Source organism: Papio anubis, chromosome 3, assembly GCF_008728515.1.
Source record: "Papio anubis isolate 15944 chromosome 3, Panubis1.0, whole genome shotgun sequence".
Lineage (NCBI taxonomy): Eukaryota > Metazoa > Chordata > Mammalia > Primates > Cercopithecidae > Papio > Papio anubis.
The window spans coordinates 158,278,686-158,293,136 of NC_044978.1; the positions used below are offsets into that span (position 1 = coordinate 158,278,686).

Here is a 14,451-nt window from a genome sequence, read left to right on the forward strand (position 1 = left end):
TCATTTTCCTGATTTGCCTGCATTTTGACCTTGTCCCCATGACTCAGCAACCTCAACTCTTCTTGAATTTGTTTTGTCAAGCTGCTTTTCCCTCTTCTTTTTAAGGCAAAGTCCTATATTTTTCAGAGTGGTTTGTTTGTTTGTTTCTATAGGATTTAGCGTGTTTTTTTAATGCTAGTATTTTGATATGGATTGCAATTGTTTCACTATCATTTTTTTTGTATCAGGTTGGGAGTCACCCAACAATCCTATTAACATTTTCCCCAAAAGCCCTATTTTTATGCACATTTTCTCATAATGCTTTTAAAAGTCACATTATAGAAGAATTTTTGTTACTAACTTCCATAAAAGCCAGAGAATTGGAGGTTACACTTGAACCTTAGGAAACTTTCTCTAAGATTTGTACCCTGAGTTCTAACACCACCAGTGACAATCACTGTAACAGCCCATCCCTTCTACCAGAAAATTTCCTCCTGGATACCAGAGTTCAGTGTACCACCTATGTGGTCCCCAAAACCCCTTTGATTTTTAACACAACAGTGATCTCATGTTAATCTAATTTCTCATTGATTTCTCAATGTCAAACACAGATTCTGTCTATAATAATTAAAGTTGTAATGGTTTATCATTATTTTGCACAGCATTTACTCTATTGTCTGATACATCACAGGGTATCAAAAAACAGTTCCTGAATGACAGAATGAATTAATGTTCCACAGTGTGCACATATCAGAGGGGAACCAGAAAATTCATCAAGAGAGTCCATGCTCACAGTTATCATAAGCACATCGTCATCAATATCCAAATTCAATAGGTAATTGCAGCTTATATTTTTTAGCTTTTGTAGCCTACCCAAATCCCATCATTTCCAGGGGTCCTATTCTAATTTAGATCAATCATTCTTAAGGTAAGTTTTATTGCCAGTGTTACAGGTGGTAAAATAAAAGGACCAGAGGGTTAAAGCAGTTTGACTACAGTGACACAGGTATTTCAGGTTCCACAGCCTTTACAGCGCACGTGTTCTCTTTCCTAGCCACATTGGCCCTGGATTACTACAATTATTCCCAGGGATTCCTGCTTAGTAAGACTCCTGAAAGGATTATTTAGTATACAGGGTTTTTGATTCCTGACACATTATCCTTTGTGTTCCTGTGGGCTAAGTAGTTGAGGAATTAACATATTTTGTATGGATTAATACTTTCCTTTAATATCTCTGTGGAGTTGGTTTTACAGCATTGTGTGATGTTTTGTGCATGCTGATTTGAAGAGGCAGGAAAGAGAATGCTTATTTATTGACATTTTGGTTTTGGTAAATAAAGTGACCTTTAGCTTTCAGTCACACATTTGAATTTAAGTAAAGATAAATGAAAATCTGGAAACCCTGGCTAAAAATCAAGTATATTTAGAATGAGATGTGTGTTGTGCTCACAGGAAAATACTTATTACTGCTTCCGTCAGGGCTGTTTTCCTCTAAAATATCCAGATACTCATGAAGGACGGATTAGACAAATAAATCCAATCAGTCTTATTTTTCTTTACAAAGGCATTGATAATATGATTTTCTTAAAAGACTAAGATGTAGGCTGGCGTTGTGGCTTACACTTGTAATCCCAGCACTTTGAGAAGCCGAGGTGGGTGGATCACCTGAGGTCAGGAGTTCAAGACCCTCCTGGTCAACATGGCGAAACATTGTCTCTACTTAAAATACAAAAATTAGCTGAGTGTGGTGGTGGGCACCTGTAATCCCAGCTACTTAGGAGGCTGAGGCAGGAGAATCACTTGAACCCAAGAGGCAGAGGTTGCAGTGAGCCGAGATCTTGCCATTGCACTCCAGCCTGGGCGACAAGAGCAAAACTCTGTCTCAAAAACAAAAAGACTAAGATGTAAATCATCATAGCCCCTGGCACCCCACCTTCATGCATTTCTTCCAGAAAGATTTATTTAGTGTATATTATGGTACAGGTACTGTACTAACTGACGGAGCTATGTAGGAGAATGGAAAACAGGATAAGAATCTATGCTTTTAAAGAAAGAAGGGTTCTGTATATCCTTTTCTCATCTATATTTTGAGTGCACACCCACTGTGCAGATAGAAGTAAATGCACAGACACAGATTCAGTCTTTGTGTATATAAACATGAACTGGACTTTTTTTTGCTGTCAGAGAAGTTTTGGGAATGAGCCAAGTACAAATTATTTTACAGCAAGCCAGTGAACTGTCAAAATGAATTCAAATGTCTATCTCTCCTTACCTCAACCTACGTTACACACATATGCCTATTTTGGTTTACCTTCTTCTTCCTATGTTTAGGTTTATATAACACCTTCTCCAGAGATATTTCGTAGTGCCACCAGGTTCCCTGCTGATCAGTCTCTTCCCACTGCTTTACTTCCTATCGGCAGTTCCAGTCCCTCTCCAGGAATGTCTGGACCACCATCCTCCTTTAACCGGATGCAGCTATAATGATACTGACCTCAGCAGAGAGGTGATACATGAAGGTCACACATTCCTATACCTCAGTCTCATAATAGTATGTCACTAATATATGACTGATGTGTGTGGATAGCAGAAAGACACATAAAGAGAGAAAGAGCTGTGGCTAGACCTAGCACTACTTTTTAATACAATTTTCTGCTATATTATGAAGGAAAGACTGATATGTGGGGGTAGCGGGAAGACAAAAAAAACACAGAAAGAAAGATAGAGAGTTGGCACTCCTATAGTCCATTATATTGCAAATTCTCCCACCCCCTTTCCCCTCTTTTGAGCACCTTACCCTCTATGCACAGAACCTGGTATCCCTTTAGGATCTCAACCACTTCCTTGCCTGGACAATGGCACATACTAATTCGCAGAGCACAGTGTCTGGTTTCTGAGAAATTCTTCTTGAATATCTGAAAAGGTTTTAACAGAACAGTCCAAGAGTGGGTCTCTGATGGCTATTTGGCGTTTCAACTCGACTGGGTCACAGGGCACCCAGACATTTGGCCAAATATTATCTTGAGTTTGTGTGAGGGTATTCCCGCTTGAGTTAACCTTTGAATCAGTACACAGAGCAATCCAGATTGCCCCTCCCAATGTGGCTAGGGCTCATCAAATCAATTGAAGGCCTGAATAGAACAAAAAGGCTGCATGAGAGGAAATCCTTTCTGCCTGACTGCTTTGCTGAACGTTGGCCTTTTCTGGCCTTCTAACTTGGACTGAAACATGTACTCTTCTCGGGTCTTGAATCTGGTGCTTTTCAGACTTGAACTTAACCATAGGCTCTCCTGGTTCTCAACCCTTCAGATTTGGACTGGAACTACACACCAGCTCTCAAGGTTCATCAGCTTGCTAACTTCAGACTGAAAGAGAGCGAGTGGGAGAGACTCAGAGAAAGAGAAAACCAATAAGAGATATATATGTACACACACATGCACACACACACACACACACACACACACACACACGATGATTCTGTTTCTCTGGAGAACACTCACTAAAATAGGTCCAGTCTTATGTAAGTCTTGTGGCCAGTGCGAGATGAATGTATGTTTCCTTATTGTTTTTTTCCTAGTAACTTTTGGTTTATTGTGCAAAGCATGACTGCAAACATTCATATACACACTCATTCTCATTTACATATACTCTCCAAATATCCTGTGAAACCATAGAAAAAAGAGAACCATTTTCCCATAGGTCACATAATTCAAAGGCATTACCACAGTCCACGAATTGAGTACATATTTCGCATTACCATGCAGAGTCATTTAAATTATTTTCCTTATCCTTCTTTTCTACACTAATTTTTGAGGCCAGCCTGTGCAGTAAAAATAATTCTTATAGATTTTAAATTTTATTTGCAGTTAGTTTTCAAAAAAATGGATGCTATCAACAACCCCCTGGTATATCAGCACCCTGTCCTTAACTCTGCATAAATAGAGTAGAAGCTTTGAAATTTAAAGTTTTTTGAATTTTTTTTTTTCCTTTTGGACATCTAAATTGAATTCCCAGGCATTTGTGCTTTTTCTCCCAGAATACTCTGTATGTGGAAGAGGAGCAGTGCAATAAGGATTTGTTTTGCCCATTGCAGAGATAATTCTCACAGCTCCTGGCATCCCAGGGCTCCATGAGAGACGTCCCCTTACACTCAGGCTTGTGAATCTTATTCATGGGTGGATGCCACCTGGCATTACAAAGGCCACGACTCCCTCATTATGATCCTGTAAGCACATTGAGAGCAGGGGTTTGGTGTGTTTTGTTCTTTGTCTTATGCCCCAGCTCTTAAATCACTGCCTGCATAGTTGGTTCTCAATATATAGGATCAAAAGCACTGGATTAATTCATGCTTCCAAAACACACTTGTTGGGGTATACTGGTGCCAGGAACTGTGAGAAAGAAAGCTAAGTGGAGTGTACAAGAGAGAATGACAAGACAAATATAGCAGACCTAAAGTCTAATGAGTTACAGACATAGAAGGAACATGCTAAGTGGTAGCCACAGGGAATGAAACAATATAGAGGGGCATCTACGGCCCAGCATCGTTTTCTGTTTTAAGCTTATTGTATTTGAATGGCACATTGCATTGTCTTTCTCAGACCTTCCTCTGTTTACGCACAGTTAAGCAACAAGATAAAACATTTTATCTTATTTCCATTGAAAATGTTGAGTTCTAAAGTTTTTAACAAACAAAAGCATAAAAATTGAATTATAGAAGACATAGATACCCCTGTAGCAGTATTACATTTATTTCAGAGTGATTTTTTTTAACGATAGATTTTTAAATGTAACCATACCAATATTGTTATTAGCCTGCTTGGTATTCATCTGAAAATATTATTATTTTATTTTTCTTTTTAGGGACGGAGTCTTGCTCTTGTCACCCAGGCTGGAGTACAGTGGCACATCTTGGCTCACTGCCTCTGCCTCCCGGGTTCAAGCGATTCTCCTGTCTCAGCCTCCCGAGTAGCTGGGATTACAGGCGCCCCGCCACCATACCTGGCTAATTTGTGTATTTTTAGTAGAGACGGGGTTTTGCCATGTTGGCCAGGCTGGTCTCCAACTCCTGACCTTGTGATTCACCCGCCTCGGCCTCCCAAAGTGCTGGGATTACAGGCATGAGCCACCGTGCCCAGTCAAATATTATTTTTTAATGGTCTGAAATGTCAGTTCAGCTATTTTGAGACATTTATTATAATGCTGGCTTACTCTCAGGTTCTGTAAAATCAGCTACTTAAACTACGTATTGTTAAAATGAAAAGACTTTAAATATAATAAACTGGATGACAGAAAAACACGGTAAATATTTTCCAAAGTTATATATTACATCCCAGGACTTACTAGTAAAATTAGAGTCATTGGAATTTACAATTTTACTTCTGATAAATATTAGTGAGTTCAAAAAGTCATTGAATGGGAAATTTGAGGGAAGTAAAGAATCAAAGATTAATTCCCACGTGAAATAAAACTTTAAAGACTTTAAGTATTCTGTATTTAAGTCAATATGGCTTCATCCTGTCAAATAGTGCAACAGTAACAAAAAGCAATTAATATTTACACAGCATCTCTATTGTGTCAAGCCACAGAATAAGACCTTGATTCCTAAAAAAAAAAAAAAAAAAAAAAAAAAAAAAATTATATGCTAATAACAAGTGATCAAATTTAAACTTTAAAATAAATTTATAAGGTGTTTACTCCTCAACTGCCTATTTAACAAATGAAGCTATAGTGAGAAGCTTATGGTGGTTAGGTAACTACACAAGGCCAGTAAATGTCAGAACTTGGGCTACAATTCATTAGGTGTCAACTTTGTTATCCATGAAGTAATATTGCCTCTCACAGAGGGAAATAGGGAGAAAAAAGGAGGAAGGAGTAGAAAGAACAAGTGTAGAGTGAATGCATGGCTCTGAGGGATAGTTGTGGGTTCTCTCAGTTTAGACAGCAATTTATATGTAAGGCATGTATGTCTTCCTGCAGGCTCCAGCCGGAGTATCTTAGCTTTAAATTGGCTTCTACCTTTTGCTCACCAGCTTGGATGTTTGTGCAAATTTATAATGACTCTCTTTGCTGTCCCCCTCTTTGGTTTTGGACATTGATGTTTCACAAATTTCTCAACCACACGCCTCATTATAACACAGCAATCTCGGCACACTCTTACCTTCTTTTCCCGCCTTCCAGAACTTTGCCCCAGGACTCAGTTCCAGGACTTCCTGGGCACCTGAAATGAGAGTTCAAGGATGTTTTATCGTTAGAAAATTCATTGCCAAACATTCTTTTTAAAGCTCATCAAACAGATAATCAGCCTTAATTCTTGATTCTGTCAGATACATACACTAACAGCCAGACAAATAAAGGAAAACAAAGTTAAAAAAAAAAAAAAAAAAAAAGAGAGAGGTAGTTATCAATGCATCAGAAGAGTGCAGAATAGCCTCTTTTTTTTCTAGGCTTATTATTCATTTTCACTTAAGTGTTACAGCTGTGAGTGAAGAGTAGCCAGCCTTTTTTAATCAATCAAAAATCTTTTTTGGTTCACTGTGCAAAAAGAAAGAGAGTTGGCACTGCCATTTTATTTTGTTTTTCACTTGTCCATCAATTCTTTTCAGACTCCTCGGGGTAAGTAAAATACAGGTTTGTCAACCCTGTGGAGTATCCGATATGGGATTAAATTTACCTGCTGCTTTAAATTGCCTCAATCCAGGACATTTATGCAATCATTTCCCTTGATTATTGAATTATGTTCGCAATTTTCAACACTTAAAAGACAATATCCAAGAAGAATTTTATATGAAAAGAGAAACACATTGGTTTGTAACAAAGGGAAATTTTACTAGGTTTTTCTGTACTTCTCTAATGTTTCATTTCCAAAGATTTAGTTAGTGTAGAGTACATAGTATATTGCTATCAAGAGTTAATAGACAATATTCAGCAAACAAGCATACTGCCTTTATAAACAAGTATTTCTCTGAAGGAGTAGTTTGAAACACAGAGTTTCAGATCTCTGATGATAGAGAGAGTTGTGTTTTTGGTACAAAAGCATTAACTCAATAATTCCAGCATTTGTAGTATGGACTACATTATTATCCAACCTGGTTCTCTGGGACTCATTATGAATTTTTTGGGGCCAGCATTTTTGCATTTGTGTGATCTTTCTTCCAATAAATAGATACATTTCTAAAACTGAGTTGTATTATTATTTTGGTATAAAGATGAATGGAATCCAGTCTAATTGTGTTTCTTTATTTTTCTGATATTATTATTATTATTATTATTATTATTATTATTATTTTCAGAGAGTGAGTCTCACCCTGTTGCCCAGGCTGGAGTGCAATGGGGCAGTCATAGCTCACTGTAACCTCAAACTCCTGGGTTCAAGTGATTCTCCCACACCAGCCTTCTGAGTAGCTAGGACTACAGGTGTGTTTCACCATTCCTGGTTAAATTTTTAAAGATTTTTTTAAAAGTGGGGGAGTTTGCCATGTTGCCCAGGCTGGTGTCAAACTCCTCCCCTCAAGTGATCCTCCTGCCTCAGCTTTCTAAAGTATGAAGATTACAGGGCCCCCATAACCAGCTCTGGTTTTACAGTAAATAAGAGCATTTGTTTGCACCCTTAATATAGCTACAGGCCCTAAAATGCTACAGCTGCAGGGCCTAAAAACGTAAGTAAATTTTGTTGACTCTGCTGAAGTTCAAGGTGGGTGACTATACACATGGCATGATTTCAACATCTGTTTCAGATTCAAATTTTCCAAAACCACATAACTTATTGCAGCTCTATGCTTCCTTGGTCATTGACCTAAGATGTTTACTTTTTATATTGTTCATTTGGTAAAAGATCTGTGGTTGCTATGGACTTTATGAAGACATATTTTATCCTGAGGTGACAGGGGTTATCAAGATAAATTTGCTTTTGTCTATGGAGTTCTCAACAGTTAATTTTTCAGATTATCTAACTGGGATTGTGATAGGAATAGGGTGTCTGACATCATAGGTTGGTATTAAAGGAGTTGCATAGAGGCCCTGAAAGACTGGAAATAGGGTGTACAGAGAGTTCTCCCATCTGGTTCCAAAATGTGCTCTATCCACAGACTTTCTTTACTAAGTTAATGCCAGCAATTTCATTCTAGGTGCACAGGAAAAAACCCTGAGATATCTTTGGTTCCCTATTTTTTCTCATGTCTTCTATTAAATCGCATTGTCTCTACTGTCAATAAAGATTCACTTCTCTCCACATTCCATTGCTATTACTCTTGTCTAAACAATTATCACCTGTCTGAAATATTGCAATAACCACAGTTGGTCTCTGTGTTTGTATCTTTGCCACTCTTGTAATCCTTCTATATTAGTCCACTTTCATACTATATGAAGAAGTGCTTGAGACTGGGTAATTTATAAAGGAGAGTGGTTTAATTAACTCACAGTCCAGCATGGCCGGGGAGGATTCAGGAAACTTACAATCATGGCAGAAGGCAAAGGGGACACAAGGCACCTTCTTCACAAGGTGGCAGGAAGGAGAAGTGCTGAGCAAAGTGAAAAGAGTCCCTATAAAACCATCAGATCTCATGAGAACTCACTTATTATCATGAGAGGAGAGAAACTGCCCCCATGATCCAATTACCTTCATCTGGTCTTTCCTTTGACACATGGGGATTATGGGATTATAATTCAAAATGAGATTTGGGTGGAGCCACCAAGCCTAACCATACCATTCCACCCTGGCCCTTCCAAAATCTCATCTACCTTTCACATTTCAAAACCAAGCATACTTTCCCAACAGTCTCCAAAGTCTTAACTCATTCCAGCATTAACCCAAAAGTCCAAGTTTAAAATCACAACTTAGACAAGGCAAGTCCCTTCCACCTATGAGCCTGTAAAATCAAAAACAAATGAGATACTTCCCAGATACAATGGTAGTACAGGATCAAATAAATGTTCCCATTTCAAAGGAGATAAATTGGCCAGAACAAAGGGGCTGTAGGCTCCATTTTTGTCCAAAATCCAGTGGGACAATCAAACCTTAAAGCTCCAAAATGATCTCCTTTGACTCCATGTCTCACATCCAGGTCATACTGATGTAAGAGGTGGGTTCCTGTGGTTTTGGGTAGCCCTGCACTGTGGCTTTGCAGGGTATAGCCCCATTCCCGGCTGCTTACATGGACTGCTATTGAGTGTCTGTAGCTTTTCCAGGGACACAGTGCAAACTGTCAAAGGATCTACCATTCTGGGGTCTGGAAGACAGTGGCCATCTTCTCACAGCTTCACTAGGTAATGCCCCAGTGGGGACTCCTTTTGGTGGCTCTGACCCCACACTTCTCTTTCACACTGACAGAATCCTAGTAGAAGTTCTCCACGAGGGCTCCACTCCTGCAGCAAACTTTTGCCCGAACATCCAGGCATTTCCATACAACCTCCAAAATCTTAATGAAGGTTCCCAAACCTCAATTCTTGACTTCTGTGCACTCTTAGGCCCAATATCACATGTAAGCTGCCAAGGCTTGGGGCTTGCATTCTCTGAAGCAATTGCCTGAGCTGTACATTGGCCCCTTTTAGCCAAGGCAGGGTTGCAGGTTAGCAAGTCCTGAGTGTGCACAAAGCAGCAAGACCCTGGGCCAAGCCCAGAAAACCATTTTTCTCTCCTACACTTCAGGACCTGTGATGGGAAGGGCTGCTTTGAAGACCTCTGACATGCCCTGGAGATATTTTCTCCATTGTCTTGGCAATTAACATTTCGTTCCTGGTTACTTATGCAAAATTTTGACTTGAATTTCTCCTCAGAAAATTGGTTTTTCTTTTCTATTACGTTGTCAGGCTACATATTTTTCAAACTTTTATGCTCTGCTTTTCCTTTTAAACATAAGTTCCAAGTCCAAATCATTTCTTTGTGAATGCATAAAACTGAATGATTTTAAGGCACCCAAGTGACATCTTCAAGGCTTTGCTGCTTAGAAATTTCTTTCACGAGATACCCTAAGTCATCTCTATCAAGTGTAATGTCCCACAGATGTCTAGGGCAGTGGCAAAGTGCCACCAGTCTTTTTGTGAAAGCATAGCAAAAGTCACCTTTATTCCAGTTCCCAACAAGTTTCTCACTTCCATTCGAGAACAGCTCAGCTTGGACTTCATTGTCCTTATCACTATTGGCATTTTTGTCAAAGCCATTCAACAAGTCTCCAGGAAGTTCTGAACTTTATCACATGTTCCTGTGTCATTCTGAGCTCTCCAAACTGTTTCAATCTCTACCTGTTACCCAGTTCCAAATTTGCTGCCTCATTTTCGAGTGTCTTTTTTTTTTTTTTTTTTTTTTTTTGACGGAGTCTCGCTCTGTCGCCCGGGCTGGAGTGCAGTGGCCGGATCTCAGCTCACTGCAAGCTCTGCTTCCTGGGTTTACGCCATTCTCCTGCCTCACCCTCCCGAGTAGCTGGGATTTCGAGTGTCTTTATAGCATCACCCCACTCTCGGCAGTACTAATTTACTTTATTGGTCTGATTTCATATAACTATAAGAAAGTGCCTGAGACTGGTAAGTTATAAAAGAAGGAGGTTTAATTGACTCACAGTTCAGCATGGCTAGGGAGGCCTCAGCAAAATTCCAACTGTGGCGGAAGGCGAAGGGGAAGCAAGACACTTCCTTCACAAGGTGGAAGGAAGGAGAAGTACTGAGTGAAGGGGGAAGAACCCCTTACAAAACCGTCAGATCTTGTGAGAACTCGCTCACTATCACAAGAACAACATGGGGAAAACCACCTCCATGATCCAATTACCTCCACCTGGTCTCTCCCTTGACATGTGGGCATTATGGGGAATATAATTCAAAATGAGATTTGGGGTGGGGTCACAAATCCTAATCGATCACTTTCCAAACACAGGGGCCAAAACAATGCTGTTAAACCTATTATTAGATGTCATCCACCTGCTTCATACCCTTTGCTGCTCACTTCTTTTCTTACAGAGTAAAACCAAAGTCTTTGCTGGATTTACGCAGCTCTATATAATCTGGCTCCTCATTTCCTTCTTATGTCATCTCCTATTTCTCTCCTCCATAATGGCTACATGGTAGACCTATAAAGCTCCTGGAATCTACTGGGCACTCACTGCCTCAGGAACTCTGCACTGATACTCTCTCATATTCCCTTTTTGGTTGGTCCTTTCTCTCCTTTACTCCATACCATATTTCTGTCATTTTCTCCATGAGACTAACAGTGTCCACTGCTTCTAATCTCTACCATAGACTCTACCTTAACTCTCTTCCCAGATCTATTTTACCATATAATGTTAACCTTTCAATATAGCATTTTATTATCTATCATTTATTGATTACTATCTGTCTTCCCAGAGATAAAGATTATTTATTGTCCATTTTTGTCTCTGGTGTGCTTATAAACCCTAGGACAATTCTTGACAAATAATCATCACCTGGCATCTCCAACATTTTGCATTGTTTTTTGGAAGACAAGGGAACTTTGCCAATTTTAACATTTTACCTGAGACCAGTGCCAGAAACTAGAATTAAAAGAATAATATATCTCCTTTTTCTTTCTTTGTCCAATTTTGCTCAGGCAGAGCAAAAATAAAATTTTGATTAAGTCTAGCCTTTATTATTCTTCTAATGAGTACCTATGATAGTGATTTAGAAAACTCATTGAATGAAGTCCAAAGGCCCCTGTGAGTCCTTAAAACGTAGGTTTTAATGACTAATCTAATGACCAATAGATTTAATAATTAGTAATGGGAACATGGCTGCACTTAGCATTACTCAACCTAAAAAGAGACCACGACTAGAAGTAAAGATGAGGCTTCTGGCCAGAGGGTCATTGATACCAGAGGAAATGACTGTTTTGGTTAATCCTTCCCCTCTGCTATGGATATCCTGGAATATTACATCATTATCCTACCCCAGCTGAACCTAAAATTTATAGAAACACAATTTTGTCTTGAATATGAGTATTTGGGAATATATAACTTCAAAATTTAGGAGACATTTAAAAAAATGGTTTAACTATTTTAGTGGTTATTTTAATATTAAAATCTTTTTAAGGTTATTTTGGAGGTTTTCACAGAGAGACCTGAGACCATGTTCCAATGCACTCTACAAAAAGGACTTCTGGACTTTCACCAAGAAGACAAAATTCTGGCAGGATAAATTGATAATAGTGCAAGGGTTATTCTAAAAAATCAAAGCCTGTAGCTTACTTTAGAAAACCAACTTGCAAAGAAGCAATATGTTAAAGTAGAATAGATCAATTGGTCAGCACTAGCCTTCTCTCCTTTGTAAAGTGCTAGAGAGGAATGCTGCATATTGATTATGTGATTCTGTTCAGTAGAACCTCTCTCTCTCTCTCTCACACACACACACACACGCACACATACACACACACACACACAGACGCACATTCATTCTTGCTCTCTCTCTCTTTCTCTCTGGTTTGGAAACTCATAATATTTTTTCACAAGTATTGTTGTACAGGCCTTCAACAGGCTCTTGACCAATCGGAGCACCCTTATTTTCTGTAATTTCTATCTCAAATTAACAAATATTTTTTCAAAAACATAAAAAGAGTTTTCACGCATACTTACACAGGAGGTGTTTTGGTCAACTATTGCTGTGTAACAACTTACAGCAATTACTGGCAGAAGACAATAAGAATGAACTGCTCTCATGTGTTTGCAGGTTGGCTGGGGCAGCTGTACTTCATGCTAAGTTAAGGTCACCTAGTGAGGCTGGGCTCTGCACATCTCTTTCGACTTGTGGGGCCTATGGGGATGACTAAGGCTGTTTTTGTTTGTTTGTTTGTTTGTTTTTCTTAGTGAAGATATAAGCACAAGAGCACTCTCTGAAATACGCAAGATTGCTTAAGGACTAAACTAAGAGTTTATGCAAGGTCATTCTTGTCCAAATCACATTAACAAATTCAAGTTTTATGGAAGAAGCCAAAGTAAACAGGAGTAGATTAGACTTCACCTTTCCTAGGAGTTACTTTAAAATCACGTGCTAAAGAACCTACATCCAAGAACAAGTTCAGAATTAGGCCCAATATTTTAAACTACTGCAGAAGATTTTGCAAAATAGCAACAGACAGTATACAGGTTTTTTATATATTGAGTATTCTTATATATAAAAAAGCTCTACAGATATAGTCAAATAGAAAAAAAAATCTGAATTCTTTCCCACCTCTATTAAAGCTGGTAACATTACAATACAATGCTCCTGAGTTTATTGTTTCAAATCACCAATTAATGTCTTTAGTCATTTAACATTCAGAGTAAAGGAGGAACTCTTTCTGTGTTTGTGGGTTTGTTTGAGTGTTTATCTGCGGCTATAATTTTAAAATGACTGATTACATAGATAAAGGGAAATGGAATTTCCCAAGATGAAAATGTTCATCTGGTAATTTTATGAACAAATGGAGCATCTAAGAATAGTCAAACTGCTACATATCACCAAACAAATGTCTTGCTGGTTTTAACCCAACAAATCTATTGTGGAAAAAAATATATGTAAACAAGCTACAGAGAACAGTTGCCTCTATTCCTGCTTCCCCTTTCTTGGTTTACTATCTACAAAGCCTTCTACTCATGCAGAATAATTTTGAAATCATCTTAATTCCTCTCCTTCTCTTGGTCTCCTCACCACCACACCAAAGCAATGCCTAGGTCCTAAGCAGCCTACACCTCTACTTGCACATAATACTCATCATTTTATAATAATTATTATTTTTTGCTACAGCCATCTATTCTTCAGAGAGGCAGAGAAACGGGCAGTGGTAAAAAAAAAAAAAAACACACATTGACTCAAAGAGTTAGAGTTTCTGACTGTAATAGTCATGTAATAGTCATGTCCACCACTTTCAGCCTGTTATACAACCTTTGGTTCACTTAGAGAACCTCTATATGTCTATTCCTTCACCTTTAAAATAAAGGAGCCAGGCATGGTGGCACACTGTAGTCCCAGCTACTTGTTGGGGAGGGGGGAATTTGAGTTAGGAGGATCATTTGAGCCCAGGAGTTTGAGGCTGCAATGAGTTATGATCCAGCAGCTACACTCCAGCCTGGGCAACAGAGTGAGACTCCATCTCTAAAAATGAGTGAATAAAAATAAAGATATAAAATAAGAGAAAACATTCCACCTAAAGATATGTCACCTCGAGTTTTAATCATTCTTTCACACTATGGTTACTCTTAGATCATACTCCAACTTCTACAATGATACATCATTACCTATACTATAAATTTTGAAATCTTCAACAAGACAATGCAAATCTCCTTTGGTTTGTGACCACAGTCCTTTTGTAATTCCACCCCCTCCTATGTTCTTATAAAGATCCTGCGACAATACCTTCATTTGAGACACTGAGCAGGCCATGCCCAGAAGTTACTCTTACCCTAGATTGCCCTGCACCTCAATCTTTATTTATCCTTTTCATCCTTTAAAGTTTACCTAAAACACCCCTTCCTTTGTAAATATTCCCAAATATCTGAG

At 38.7% G+C, this 14,451-nt stretch overlaps 1 long non-coding RNA gene across 1 annotated transcript in view; it reads right to left on the bottom strand.

Annotated features, from left to right (window-relative positions):
• LOC103884294 overlaps positions 1-6,318 on the bottom strand; it is a 38,396-nt gene extending 32,078 nt beyond the window's left edge. Inside the window, exon 1 of the long non-coding RNA XR_002521988.1 lies at positions 6,137-6,318. This is a non-coding gene — a long non-coding RNA (uncharacterized LOC103884294). The remainder of the gene's footprint in view (positions 1-6,136) is intronic.
• Positions 6,319-14,451: the final 8,133 nt, after the last annotated feature.